This window comes from Protopterus annectens, chromosome 13.part0 (genome assembly GCF_019279795.1).
Source record: "Protopterus annectens isolate FY-2018-M chromosome 13.part0, PAN1.0, whole genome shotgun sequence".
NCBI lineage: Eukaryota > Metazoa > Chordata > Ceratodontiformes > Protopteridae > Protopterus > Protopterus annectens.
In genome coordinates this window covers 545,916,982-545,933,335 of record NC_056747.1, presented here as the reverse complement: position 1 = coordinate 545,933,335, position 16,354 = coordinate 545,916,982, and positions in this window count along the sequence as shown.

Here is a 16,354-nt window from a genome sequence, read left to right as displayed (position 1 = left end):
ATTGCTGGCTTAGGCAATGGCATGCATTGTTATGCACAAAGACCCACACAAGGTCATAATGTGTGACACAACCACGTGGCAGTTGTGGGTTTCCAAAACATACCTATCTGTACTCTGACAATGGTAATAGACCCAGTAGCGGAGCGCACTATTGGCATTACTGGCCAACTAGCCCTGTTTGGCTGTGCTGATAGTGTGGTGACATCCCCTGTGTTTACTGGGGGAATATGCAGCATCTGGTGTATTGTTGTATTTGCCAAAAGGATCTGCTCGCTCACACTTGTCATTACACACACCCTACTACCCCACACACACTTGCAGGATTCATACCCCCTACCTAACTATGTCACGACATGTGAGAGAGAGAGAGATGCATTAGCGAAGCACAGTATTCAGATTACTAGGAGGTTCTTCTTCTCTGGCTGTACTTATAGGGTGCTGACATCATCAGTGTTTGGAAAGGGTAATGTGCATCATGTAGTGTGATCTCCTGATTGCCAAAACTAACATGTTTCTCATGCAGAATTGCACACACACAAACTCCCCACATCCAAACACACACACACTTGCCATCTGCAAGTTTCAAACCCCTATCTAACTATGTTATGACATTTAAGAAAGACACTTTATCGGAGTGCGCTATTCGGATTATTGGGAGTTGTTCCTTCTCCAGCTGTATGTATAGGGTGCTGACATCATCAGTGTTTGGAAAGGGTAATGTGCATCATGTAGTGTGATCTCCTGATTGCAAAAAAAGCACATGTCTTTTATACAGAATTGCACAGACACAAACTCCTCACATCCAAGCACACACACTTGCCATTTGCAGGTTTCAAACCCCTACCTAACTATGTTATGACACTCATGACAGATGCATTAGCAGAGTGCGCTATTCAATCACTGGGAAGTTTCCCTTCTCCTGCTGTACTTATAGGGTGCTGACATCATCCGTGCTTAGATAGGGGAATATGCATCCTGTAGAGTGCTTTCACAGTTGCCAAAAGGGACCTCTCCCTCTCACAGACTTGCACACACACTAACACCCCTCCACACACAATGGGCAGTTGCAGGATTCAAACCCCTACCTAATTATGCTATGACACTCATGACAGACGCATTAGCGAAGCGCGCTATTTGAATTACGGGGAGGTTTCCCTTCTCCTGCTGTACTTATAGGGTGCTGACATCATCCGTGCTTAGATAGGGGAATGTGCATCCTGTAGAGTGCTTTCACAGTTGCCAAAAGGGACATCTTCCTCAAAAAGACTTACACACACACTAACCCCCCTCCACACACACTGGGCAGTTGCAGGATTCAAACTCCTACCTACCTATGTTATGACACTCACGACAGACACATTAACAGAGCACGCTGTTTGAATTACTGGGAGCTTTCCCTTCTCCTGCTGTACTTATCGGGTGCTGACATCATCCGTGCTTAGATAGGGGAATGTGCATCCTGTAGAGTACTTTCACAGTTGCCAAAAGGGACATCTCCCTCACACAGACTTGCACACACATCAACCACGCTCACCCACAAACACACACACACACACACACACACACACTGAGCATTTGCATGGTTCGAACTCCTACCTACCTATATTATGACACTTGAGGGAGACGCATTAGCAGAGTGTGCTAACCGAATTACTGGGCATCTGGTCTGCACCTGCAGTATTTATAGGGTGCTGACATCTTTATTTCTACAGAGGTATGTACATCTAGTACTACCTGTCAGGTGGGGGATAGCATATATATGCATTTGCAGCCACCTACGTCAGGGTCAGATATGCACATCGCACTGGCAGGTTATGTTCTATACCATGTTTCGTGACCACAGGACCTGTAACACACAACACAACCAGTCCAGAACACCACTCCCACATCCAGGACACACACTTTGCTTCCCTGGAAACAGTGCCGGGATATGCAGGTGTTCACATACACCATTCCAGTTGTTAACATCAGGTACAGGCATATTGTGTGTTAGAACTACTCAAGCCTCTACCACTTTACCCTACAGCCACTACAATTTGTGGGTCCATGTGCTATGGCAGAACCACACACCACAGCCACATGGGGGAATACATATTGCACCTGTCCATCTGCAACATGGGTACTCACTTTTCCACACCAGAGGTAGACCACCATTGTTGATATCTGACCATACCCACCTTTCCATGGACATCCATATCCCATCCCCACCCCCAGGCAAGGTTGTCACTGCACACAAACTGTATTTAGCACAAGCAGACTCTACACTTGTGAAGACTGGGGTGGACGACTTCAAAGGACCCATGCTGGGGGACTATACTGGCCACTCTGCATAATCCTTGACAATTGCATTCTATGAGCATGTGTAAGGTTTGCATTGATCATGCTATCCCACATATACCCATGACTGCTCCACAACAAGACACCTGTCAGGTGTACACCAGCCATATATGAGCCGTCCAACAGACAGAGTGAGCTAATACATTGCAGAGCTGTAGCCCACAAAGGGAGGACATCTGTGAACAGTTCCGGCATGACACTTCATTTCCACATAATCATCACAACACAGTGTTGACAGTGGAATTGTCCAGACAATGCAGATAGGGCTCCCCTCAGTCTGTTATTGATGGCCACTTACTGTTAGAGGTCCTCAGCAACCCTCTTCCAGCACACACCAACAACATGGCTGTGGCTTAGCACATTCAAACCCTGGGATCTCCACTGTGCCCCTGCTTGACAGAGGCACAGCTCACTAGCCTCACACGTTGCCTTATGTGACCTACTTTACAGTGGCACAGTAGCCTACTGTGCTGGGGATGCAGATGCCAAGCACACTCTGGCTAAGCTGTCATTCCCTAGGGCAACAAGCCTAGTATTGATCTCTACACCCATATGTTCAATTGTCAGATGCACAATATTTGTTATGCTGTTATACTGTTTGCATGTCTTTATTGCCATAGCATTCCCTGTTATTATGAACATCTTGTTTATCTGTGGAAGATGTTTGAATATGAGGGCAATCCACTATATCACTTATGTCTCTGTAGTCATTTACTGTGTGCACTGGGCAGATTGCTTTGTTGTGGTTGGTTCCTGGAATGACACGTACAAATACCAGATATGTGTGGCCAACTGCTAAACGGAGATATGGCCTAAGTGTGTGAGCATGCCCAGTTCAGCCTTTCCATGGCATGTTGTCTGACATATGCCTCATTTATCAAAGTGTGCGAGCATGCCCAGTGTGAGCTTTCCATATGTTGAACTCTGAAGTCCACCACATATTTGGGTGTGTGTGAACTTCAACAATATCTCACATTTATGGTTGTGTGTTGGGTGTCATGTTGTGTACTAACTGGCCAACTGCTTCATGTCTGCCACAACAGGGATTATACTGTGCCTGCAGGGATTGCATGGGATACTTTGCATACAGTTGTCAACATCCTTTCATAATGACCTAACACTGTAGTACCGTATAGTGTACTGGTTCAGTACTTTCACTGTGGTAGACAGTATCCTGGGCTTTAGTCCTATCACTGCTTGACATCTTCATAGTGAGCACAACAGACTGTGTAGGGGCCAGTTGTGCACATATGACCATGTTGCATTATGTTCAGATATGGACTACCTACACCAGGCTTGTCCAACATTGGTAGTGTATTCCACAACATAGGTGGACATTGGCAAACACTAGCGATGTTCCCTAAGCCATTTCTGATACTAGTCACAGGGTGTGTTTGTCCTTTGACACACATTGTAACTAGAGTTTGCCATGGCATATGTCATGGTTAGTATACTGTGCCTCTGTCTACCTCTGACATAACAGTGATACCCAGGGTTAACCTACCATCTCCCATCCACTCATCGGGATTCCTCTTGAGGGGTGTCGATAGGTGACTCTCTGGCTAACCTGTACTGGGAGTTTACTCAAGAGTGGGGGTGCCTTCTGTGTTATGGATCATTCTGTACAGCTTGCCCTATGTATGTCAGTGTTGGGGTTCAGGTCTCTCATGTGCATAGCTCACTGCCATTCAGATTGTACAAGGTGCAGCATGTTCATTGATTCCAGCTTGGACATGGCTTCATACATCAGGCACAGCTTGCCTCTGGCTGGGCAGTATGGCAGTGTGTGGAGCTGCAGTTTGTTTACTCAGGCAACACATGGCATCTGTTCATGCTCTTTGCTACTCCTGGTGGGGTACTGTTGTGGACTTTACAGTTGATGGAGGTGTCTGCTGAGGTATATCCCACAGGGGCTATTGTAGTCAATTGTGATGCTGATGAAGGATGACTGCAGAGCCACAGTGACCTCCCTTATCTACATCTGACAACCTTCATGATTGGGTGGGTATATGGTATGTTTCTGCAAACACTACAGCCACATGTTTGTCCAGTGCAGGATATCTATCACCTTGTGTCCCCAGGTCTCTCATTACATGTTAGGTACGTAATGGGTTAACACCTGTGTGGTAATTTGTGGGCACTTACTGTATATCCATGGTGGTTGTCTATACACAGTTCTGCAATTAGCTTGCTGACATGGCTATGGCTCCAGTTGTCTGTTTCTAGGTGGCCCTTTTGTGGGTTGCTTGTGTCAGCTGGGGGTCAGATATGGTGGGCTGTTTGTACTCCTCTGCATACAAGTTCAGTCACAGTCCTTCCATGTTGGCCTGTACCTATGGGACATATATACGGAACGGGGGGGTCCCAGGACCAAGCCTTGTGGGATGCCACTCATATCTGCTTTGTAGTCTGACATGGATGCAGCATGTCTGACCATGTCAGTTCTGTCCTTGGTCTGGTTTGCAACCCCTCTACTGACATAGGGGTATATTTAAGCTGGTGAACATATCCACACTGAACTCGTAGGGTATTGTCTGGAAGCATATGCACGGTCCAGCTACGCTGTGTGGACCACATTGCCCTCATCAATGACCTTAATGACTGTTTCAAATGGGTCAAACATGTTTAGGGGCAGGATCTGCAGTTACGACAGCCACACTGTGTAGGGTCCGGTATCAGTAGGTCCACGATAGCTTTATGTCTGCGGTACATACTGATCCTTTCCATAGCTGTGCAGATTAAGCTTGTCAGGATCCTGGGGTGGTAGTTTGCAGTATCCATTCAGGCAACACCTTTGTTGTGAAGGACCACTGTTGTTGTACACTGCTCTTTGGGTACATATCCTGTGGTAAGGCTGACATTGGGCAGTAGTGTGATTTGGCATTCCATTATTCTTGGAGTCCATGTTGGCCTCAGCCCAGGACACCATCACATACCTTTGTTGCTGTGTGTTTTGCTTTGCAGATGATGGCTGTTACCTCAGCATCTGCAATGTCAGGGGACCAGCAGTCTGCTGGGATAGATATTTTGCATTCTGGGGGTTTGCACTGCACCTGTCAGGTTGTATGTTGGCAATATGTGTGTGTGTTTGGTATGTTGTTTGTAATATCTGTGTGATTCGGAGCATATCTGTGGATTCCCAACATGGTTCCTACCATCAGTTAAGTAAGCCTTGTAATTACCCTTAGTGTCCTGTACAATTTGTATCTTCATAGGTTCATGGGTTCATACTAGGCTATCCACCCTATGGCATTAGTAAGCCAAGCCAGAGTGTGTGTGTCTTTCGCCACCCCTTGCTATGTGACTATTATGGCCATTTATGATTTTCTTTACTGTGCCTCTGTCTGGACCTGACACAGTGAAGACCCCCAGTGTACATGTACAACCATCCAGCCACTTGGCAATATTCCTGTTGAGGGGTGTCAGTGAGGGGCTCTGCCTAACATGGATTGGGATCCTGTTTCTGAGTGTGGGGAGCCTCTGGGTTATGTATCTGTCCCTCCAGCACATCCTATTTCATTATGTGTTGAGGCTGACATCTGTCACTCTCACAGCTCCAATGGCTTTGATTTCCTGTGGTGGAGCATGTCCATTACTCCTGTGTTGGACATGGCCTTGAACAACAGACATACAATGCCTCTGTGTAGGCAGTCTGTGACTGCATTCAGCTGGGGTGTCTACAGCCAGGCAGCATATGACATATATTTGACACCCTTTATCCTCTTGGTGGGGTACCTTTGAGGTCTTCAGAACCGCTGCAGGTGTCAGGTACGGTACATCCCATATGAGTCAATGTACTAGATTATGGGTCTGATAAGGGAACAGTACAGGGACACAGTGACCTCTGTTGATGTAGATGTGAATCCTTTCATGATACGGTGTTCAATATCAACAGTCTTCCTAGCCACATTGGCATTGAGAGTGTCACATGACAGGTTACTGTCGACTTGTGTCTGTAGGTCCCTGATTACTCCTTGCATACATAGTGGTTTACCACCTATGTGGTAATTTGTGAGTACCTTGTCTGATATTTGGTGGGACATTCATACTGTCCAGTGTCTTCAGGATGTCTGGGTGGGGTTCTTGTGTGTGAGAGTGTGGTCTGTCACATGCTACAGACTGTACAGCAGTTTTGACTACACTTAGGTGCACATGGGTGGTCTCCGCTTCTTCGTGCATTGTCAGTTACCTGGCCGTATGGGTGTCTGTGTTGCATATGGATACTCCCCCTCCTTTGATGTTTTGGTCCAGGTGTTGGGGCCATAACGCATGATATGTGGTATAACCTGGTAGTGCTGGTGTGCTATCAGTAGGCTTGCAGCAGGCTTCTGTCACTGCACAGACATCGATGTTCTCCATACTGGGAAGTGCCTCAGGGGCATGCATATTGCAGTTTACACATCTGGCATTGGTCAGCATTACCCTTATGTTTCTTACCACTTATGTTTTCTAGGGTGGTGGGTTAGTTTTTTGGCCTTGCCTACGTATGGCTCTATGGAGGTGGCAAAGGCCTTATCCAGTATCCAGATGCCCAGGGGTAACAGGTGCAAGCCATCCCTGGAACAGAAGCATGGCTTGTCATGCATGACATCTCAAGCAGACAGACATTAGACCCTCTTGGACTGACAGCTGTAACTGTGCCACCTGTTAAAGCTGATCATTCTGTGTTTGTACTGTGGCATCATTCTTGGTGAGGGTTGGATGCTGCAAACGGCCAGTGTCATACCGGCCTGGGGTACATACTCAGAGAGCTCATCCATGTCTCTTTTCATGTAGTCCAGGGAGGTACATCTCAGGTCATTCACACCAGCATGGACAATGAGTGCATCATATGTCTGCTTGCTTTGGGGTGACCTGCGTACTTGTGTTATGTGGCATATTGTGGCAGCCTACAGGCAGCTTACTGTACCCTTTACCTTGTTCAGTCTGGTGAGTGGGACAGCAGTGTGTCTGCCTATACAGACACCTATTACAACTGTATCAGGCATGTTGTTTCTCCTTCTGGCCTGTGACTGTTTGGCACACCAGCTTTGTGTACTATGTGTTGCGTGTGCTATGTTTGGAGGTTGTGGTTGCTTGGGATCTGCTTTGGAGGCTTCTGTTGGTGTGGTGTGTTTGTAATTAGGGCCTCCGGGAATGTTTTTCTGTGTTTATGTGTTTGGTTTACAGTTGTGATAGGTCTATGTGGGACTGGGTTTGTGGTGTATGTGGTTACCTTCTCCTCCTGACTAGTTTTGACAGTACTGAGTTGGGGGAGCTCAGCCTCCGGTTTGGATACATGGTTGCATCTCTCACATATATTTGTATTTATTGGGGGGAGTTGTGGGTTGTCTGTGTACTTGGGCCAGGTGTCACATTGCCTCTGGATTCATAGATTCTACTTGTTGTGGCTGGCCTTAGTGGATTGTATGTGTGGACATATTTTATTTCCATACTACTGATCAGTGATTACTTCCCTTTTTATGTCTGCTCTATCATGTAGTAGCTTCCTTGTTCTCTTGCATGGTATGGTAATGGCTGGAGTCCAGCATGCCAGATGCCTGCATGTATGGCATTGTGTCTTGTTGTTATTTGTGATTGCATACACCAAGTATTCCTGGCTGTGTTCATGGAATGCCTGTATAACATGTTCTGCGGTGTGTCCCTTATTCTGCACTTGCACAGGGCCTTTCATGGATTCCACATCGGTTTTGAGGGGTGCAACCTATGCTTTACACATGTTTTTCACTGTGGTTTTCTGGACAGGGACTGTGGTCAGGATGTGCATATCCAGTGTGATTACTCTATGGTCTGGTCTTACCAGTGAGGGATACACTTCTCATCTTGCCATCCAGTACACATGTTGCTGATTACCACATCCAGTATGCTTACCCTTCTTGTGGGAGTGGTACGTTGTTCCTGGGCATTTTGGTTTATGGATTCTGGGAACTTTTCTCCTACTGTGTTGGTGCTAGTATAATGCTCCCAGTGTATGTCTGGGTATTTTCAGTCAAGCAATATAATGTGGTTTAGGGGGCTTGATATGTTCATGTATTCCAACATAGGCCAGGTGCAGTTCCTGGTATTAGGACAGTAGTCTGCAGCAGGCTATATACTGGGAGGCGGTTTTAGCCATTGGTATTTGACTATGGCTAATCCGTGCTGCTTCTTGTTGTGGTACCAACATGGGGGTGTGGTTATCCTTGACATTTATTGCTAGTCACCATCCTTTTGTAGCTTGTTCCATATTTTGCGGCTCTACAGCACAGTATGAGGTGTAACCTGGTAGTGTTAGGGTGCTGATGTGAACCTTGACCAAGTTTGCTATTACAGGACTGATATCAACATTTTCCATACTGTGTGCATTTACACTGCACACATCTTGCTGTTTAGACTTCTGGCATTGGGTAGCATTACATCTAGGTTCCTATCCCTTGTGGTACCTATGAAGGTGGGTTTGTGTTTTGAGACTTACCAATTCAGGGCATGCTGTGGGTACTGACAGCCTTTGCCAGTATCCATGGGGCCTGGACTGATAGGTGCACGCATGTCTTCCCAGGCTGAAACACATTGGCTCCCCTTTGACTAACTGCATTACTTCAGCCAGTTATTGCAATTGATCATCCCATCGTCATTTTGTGGCTTCATGCTTGGTGAGGGTGGATGTTAGTCAGGGTCCTCAGGTGTGCATATAGTACATGGTGTTACATTACTTAACACATGGCATTCATGCCTCAGGTGGTGCTGCAGGGCTGCCTCTGTCGGATGTGCATATTACACTCCCTGTACATGTTTGTGAGCAGGTCATGTCATTTTTGGCATCCCTGTTATTATTTGAGTGAGTCAGAGGGGGTATCATTCCCAGGGTTCCTACTGAGCCAGTGTATGTGCTATGCGTTGCCTCTTTGCCAAGGCCAGGGCATACTGGGCACGCCTCCTTCTGCCTACTGGGGCAGGCTCAGGTTGTTCCTCCTCCGAGTCATGCTCTGCCTGTGATGGCCTTGGCAATGGTGGGGGGCTGTTTGGCCCAACCTTATGCTGGTCCTGCTGCAGCTGTTTTCGCAAGATCATATTATGTAGCATAGCACATACCATGACTATTTGGGTACATGGGTACATGTAGTTGGTGTGTACTGCAAGGCTCCACCAGATGTGTCCAGACACCGGAACCGTGACTTGAGCAGCCCAAACACAAGCTCTATTACATTACGTGTTTGTGCATGTGCCTCATTATGGCGTTCCTGTTCAGGTGTGTGTGCGTTTCTGATGGGAGTCATCAGCCACGGCTCCAGTGCATAACCTGCATCCCCCACTAGGTGTCCATGTGGGATGTCCCCATTGGCAAATGTCTGGTACAGCTGCATCAAATGCCAGATGTGGGAATCACGGTAGCTCCCAGGGCAGCCAGCACACACATTCATTATTATGCCCTGGGCATCACACATGATCTGGAAGTTGATGGAGGGGAAGCCCTTGCGGTTAATGTAGGCCCTACCCCACTCACCGGCTGGTGCTTTGATGCGTATGTGCATGCAGTCTATTGCACCCACTACCTCAGGGTATTCCGCTATTTGCTGGAAGAGACACATATTGCTGGCCAATACCTCACGGGCATTGGGGAAATATACATGATCACCGACATGTGCTGACATGGCATCCAGGGACTGGAGCAGTACCCTGGAGGCCGATGCCTGTGATATCCCCATCATATCACCAGTTGATCTTTGGAAGGTACCTGTTGCTAGTATTCTTAGGCCAACACATACCTTGGTTTCCACTGGGATGGGTTCCCCTCTGTTGGTTCTGTGTGTGAGGCATGGCCTGCACAGCTCAACTATTTGCTGCAGGAGCTCTCTGTCCACTCTATAGTGCTCTACTATCTCCAGCTCATGTAACCTGTGGTAGGTGACCTTGGGCCTGTACACTCTTCTCTGTCTCCTCACTGTGGGTTGTCTGGCACCATCTGCATTGTCACCACCCTCAGCAAGTCACCTATGTCTCATTATGACAGCTATGGCAGCCCCTAACATTTCTGCTATGAGTGAAGCTTTTTCAGTTTTCACTTCTAATAGCTTACTCCTGTTTTGCAGTGTCTCTTGAGAGAAACATCCTGCACTGCTGTTTGCAGAGTTTTAAGTGCTGGGCTGGGATACTATTCTGACTTTGTAATTGCCTGCTTCTAATTGTTTTCACCTGCTAGCTCCAGCAGTATTCCCTGCTAGCTTCCTACTAATTCTGTTGCTTCCTTTTTCCTTTCTGTTTCATCAGGGGGGAGCAGCGTGCATACCAGCAGAAACATGCTCACAGTGGTTTACAACGTGCGCACACATGCTTACATGGTTCAGGATCTGCCTATTCAGGTTAAAACGCGTGCACACCAGCGCAAACAGTGTTACAAATCTACCAAGATGCTCCCACCTGCTCAGTCTGCCCTAAACACGCACACACCAGTGCAAACAGTGTTAAACATCTGCTACCACGCTCCCACATGCTCAGTCTGCCTTACATGTGTGCACACTGCCCTACTCGTGCTTCATGGCACGCACACGTGTGCATGCACACCCAGCAAGAAACTGTGGTGTAAGTAACAGTGTACACCTTCCATTTCTTGACTTTCCCATGCTTATCTTGTGGCACTCCTCTTTCCCTGGTCTGTCATCTGTCATGTTACACTGACCTCCAATGAACTGCATTTCTTTCTACCATTCCCCCCCCCGTGATGTCACCTATCTCCTACTCTATTCCTCCCCCTTATGTATCTCTTACACTACTCAGACTGTGGTCATTTGCTATGTGACTGTGGGATTCAGTATCCTAACACTCATTTACATGAGATTGCCTACTAATGCTTAGTTACATGTCTTAGACTCAGCTTCTCCCCTTAGCAACCACTACACGGTGGCCATGTTGTTTTTGGTCTGCTGGTCCCTGCATTGTCATTCCATGTATTGCATAAAACCCACATTTGTGGGTTTATAACCTTCATTTTTATATTTTAAACAGCGCAGCCCATTTTTTTTATATTTTTATAAATTTTGCATTGAGTTACCTTGCCAATGGCCACATATTTGACCATTGGCATGCTGCCCGACACATATGCACCCTTTATTTGGAGCTGACATGGCTCCATTGTGATTTTTGCAGAAACGTACTCAGTTGTCAACTGAGTACATTTCTGCAGCTAAAACGTCTCTTACACGGGCTGGTTTCTGCTTCGTGGATCGGTACTATACCTCATTTGCATACATTTCAGCTGCAAGTGAGGTATTTAGCATATCCACACCCAGTCTGTGTAAGAGATGTTTTAGCTGGTCTTTTACACGGAGTTTAGGGCTGTTCCTGGATCGCGAGGCTTGCATGGAGTGTTACACGTCTCTTACACTCCGTGCAAACCTTCGTGAATCCTGCCCTATATCTAATTTGGTGTAACTATTTAAACTATAGATATTTTTGTATTATTTTTGAAGGCTAAAAAATTATTGTTCTTAAAATGTTTAGTAGTACTTTGGACCTTTTCTCCCCAGGCCTCCTCTGAAAATGGGCTCTCACCCAGTTGGACTTTTCTGGTAATAAAATGTCAATAAGTAAATGAATGAATAAATAAAAACATCTAATCACATATCTATATAAAAAAATCATTGCATTAAACATGTTATATTTATTCAAAATCACATTAACTTTTTACAGAATGTAATATATAAGAAGAAGGTTAAATATGCTTATTACTTATTAAGTACACTGCTTTGGATCACAGGAGGTTACTAGGCTAATGGCCTTGGGACCCTTACAAGCCTAGCCAAGAGTTTATCCCCAAAAAGGAAACCTCAATCAACACCCGTCACCCCTGTCAGTGAAGGACACAGGTGGAACCCCTGGGACAAATTTGTGGCTTCCCATCCACTCATCAATTTTGCACTTGAAGAGGGTCAGCGACGTACTTTGACGTGTATGGGGAGTCTATTTCAGAGACAGGGCAGCCTCTGGGAGACAAACCTGTCTCTCCAGCAGATTTTGATAATCTTGCATTTAGATTTAGGCCTTTCAATTGGGTAATGCTCAAGGAGTTAGACTTACAGATATGAAGCATCTCTAGTAGGGCAGGGTCCGAGGTTGCCTTGTAGGTGAGACACAGATCACTTCTGAACAATCTGTATAATGCCGGGTAGAGTGATAGTCATTTCAGTCTGCTCACATACGACAGGTGTTGGAAGCTACAGATTCTCATTGTGGGGTATTTCTGAGGCTTTTCCAGTTTGTGCAGGGGTTTGGAGAAATACATACCAAATGAGGTGTTGTACTCAATTATTGGCTTAATGAGGGAGGAGTACAGAGAGGTAATATCTATGGAGATGTGAGGTGCAGGACAAGTATCAGGAATGCTGAATGGGCCTTTGGGGGGACAGGGTGATGAAATTTGCACTGAACCCATCTGCTAGCAGGTTGGCTAAGTCAACAGGATCAATATAAGTGGTACCATTAAGCACTAATTTGTAACAAACCTGGGCTTTGCCATGGAGGTTACGGACATAACTGAAGGCTTTGTGGGTACCCTTTTTTTTCCAGAGGCTAGTTTTTATTCATAATTAGCTTAGAATGTTTTCACTAGTGATCTAATTTGCTTTTGGAGACTAAGGAGGGAATTTTCCCAAATGGGAATTTGTGCCTTTTTATGCTTGGACAACAGTTTCTTCCTTTTGTTGTAAAGCCTGTTGATAGAGGATGTCCATCAGATAGGTTTGTGTTTCCTTGAGGAGCAGGTTTTAGTTCTTTTGGGTATGGCAGAGTCCATGCAGTTGTACAGGTGCTTGTATACTGCACTGGCATACTGTTCATCATAATTATTCACATCATCTGAGGGGACCGACGATGTGAATCTACTGATACCCTCCCTTAGAATGTTGTTGTCAGATTTTGAGACGTTTTTTAGCCTGGTTATAGCTGGCATGGAGCTGGGAGGGGATGGACAGGATAGACTGATTGTCTGATCTCACCAGGGAATAGCGTACTATGGGGGTGGTGCAACAGTCACCCATGTTGGTGAGCACCAAGTCTAGAATGTTACCTCCCCTTGTGAGGGATGAGACAAGCTGGTCTAATGTGTTAGAACTGATGAAGTCAAGGAATCATCGGGTGAGTAGATTACAGCAGGAGTAGTTCACCCAGTCTCTGGTGGGGTTATTGAATTTACCAAGGAACAGGGTGTTAGGGGGAACCTTGATGGAGTCAAGCAGGTCCAGATAGGAGGAGTGCCCTGAGTCATGGAAGTGGGTCTATAGCCGGCTATAACTTGGATGGATGTCTTGGCAATTCTCAGTGTGGAGTAGTTGTAGCGCATCATGCTGTCAAACCAGTCTGGAGGTATGCTTCTCTTTAATGAAATTAGGCTCCTCCACCCTTAGTCTTTCTGACTTCATTTTTCGGTCAGAATGTGTGAAATGAGGTATAGCCTGGTAAGGCAGGGGTATTCTTCACAGCCTTGAACCAAGTTCGACTGCACAAATGTCGGCATCTTCTGGCGTGAGGAGAGCCTCCAGTGAGTGCATTTTCAGGTTAAGGCTCCTAGCTATGACCTCTAATTTGCTTTTTAACAGATCTTTTATGCTGGAAGTTTTGTCTTTGGGACATTGTCTAAAAAAGGCACAATAGGGGAGGCAAGGACCTTGGCCAGAATCCTAAATCCCTGGGGTGACAAGTGGAGACTATCTCTGGCAAAGCATCAAGCCCTGTCAACCATGTCATCCTACACAAACAGATACTGGATCCCCTTAGAATGACATCAGACACCAAGCCAATTGTTGAAGTCAATTATTTTTTGTTGCTATTGTGGTATCATTCTTGGTGAAGGTAGGAGGATGCTGCCTAGGGCTAGGGTCATACATGCCTAGGACACATACTCTGAGATCTCAATCATGTCTCTCATCATATAGTCCAGGGAGGTATGCCTCAAGTCATTCACACCAACATGTTCAATGACAGAGTCATACTTGTACCAGTTGTGGAGAGACTTAAGTGTGTGCATGATGTGGTGGATTCTGGCACCTGACAAACAATTGACCATGATCTTCTCCTTGTTGAGCATGATGAGGGGGACATTAGTGTGCCTCACAACTGAGTCGCCAATGACTAGTATGTTTGGTTTATTGTTATGCTTTATGGGCTGTGTGAGTTTATTGTTAGGCCTTATGGGCTGTGCTTGTGAGCACTGGTGTATTGTCTGCTGTCTGTGATGTGTTTGGTGTTGTGTGTTGAATGTCTCTGGGTGTGTTTCTGGGGTCTCTACTGTTTAAGTAAGCTTTTATTGAGGATATCTGCATAGGTGTGTGTGTGTGTGTGTGTGTGTGTGTGTGTGTGTGTGTGTGTGTGTGTGTGTGTGTGTGTGTGTGTGTGTATGCGTGTGTGTGTGTGTGTGTGTGTGTGTGTGTGTGTGTGTGTGTGTGTGTGTGTGTGTGTGTTTGGCTATGTGATGTGGGTGGTGTGGTGTTTGTGCTGGCAATCTCCTCTTTGTCAGGATTGCATTACTGACTGTGGCAGAAGAGAGCATGGATTCCAGGTTACTGATATAAATGCATTCCTCGCAAGTACAATAATTATGTGCTAGGAGAAGAGGGTTGTCAGTGAACAAAAGGCAGTTGCTACACTATCTCAGTATGCCCATGTCGACCAAGCTGGCAGGAGAAACTGATGGAAATTGTACAGATATAGTGTTCTGAAACTTGGATGGACTTATGGAGAGAGGGTTTTGATAAGTGTTTGTCTTCAAGAGTGTAGACCATAAAAACATTCTTAAACGTAAAATAGCTGGCCTGAAGCACATGTGCTAAAACCAAAATTAAGAGGCTTAGAATAACAGGCAAATGTAATCAGGCTACTAACAAGCAGTAATAAATAGAACAGAATAAAATCACTTCAACACTTAAGAGCAAGCAACAAGGAGAAATAAGGTAATAAAGAAGGAAGAACACAGTTGCACGAAAATCAGTTGAATGAAGTGTACATTTTTTCTTTTAGTGGAGAGGGAAGAAATGGAAGATAGTTCCAGATTAAGAAATTAAGGGGGTTGGCTTCCCAAATGATCACACTGTACTCAGTAGAGTGAGCAAATGAGATAGGACTGGGAGGAGTATCCAAAATCAAATTTACAGCAGTGGTGAGCAATTCCAAAGCTACCAAGTTTAAGAATACAACAACACTTGAGTTGGAGGATGGGGGAAAAACAAAATGCAGACACAGAGACCAGTAGTAACAGGCAAATAAATAAATGCAGCACAGTTTTGTTAACTATCACTGAAACAGATTAAGTGCACAAAAGTATACCTATATAAGCTTTGTGTATCCAGGTGGCTACTGAATCAGTCACAACCAGGCTACAAAAAGCAGCTATGATACTGATACAGTCTCACAGAAATGTAACTCCTATACCAGAAGTATGAAGGAAAACTTAAGAGCCTCAGGTAATCAGAGAAAACAAAAAGCTGTGCTCACACCTTGGATAGTCTGGCTTCAACAGAAAGTAAAGCAACCCCCACTATGAAAGCAGCTGAACAAAATCCAGACAGTGACCAACAATATCAAGCAAATAAGTAAATGCAGTACAGTTTTGTTAACTATCACTGAAACAGAGTAAGTGCAAAAAAGTATACCTATATAACTTTGTGTATCCAGGTGACTATTGAATCAGTCACAGCCAGGCCACAAGGAGCAGCTATGGTACTGAATTCTAGTTTCATTTCTCATGGTCATTTCAGAATCAAGCTGTTTTAGACAATTTAGTAGTCAATGCATTCCACAATTGTCTGAAATTATTGTACATTGACTGTAGAAAATCTTGAACTTATTGTTTTGATATTGTGTTACTGTCTCCCACATTCTCAGCAAAAAATTTACAACAGGTAAGTAGAATAAAGAGTCTACATGAAGATCATGAGTTTAACTTTTTGCTGACTCTCTTCTATCATATAATGACCCATACTTGACATTCTACAAAGACAAGTTGTGTCATGCAACTAAAACAATCAAAACTGAAAAGGATGTATGCACA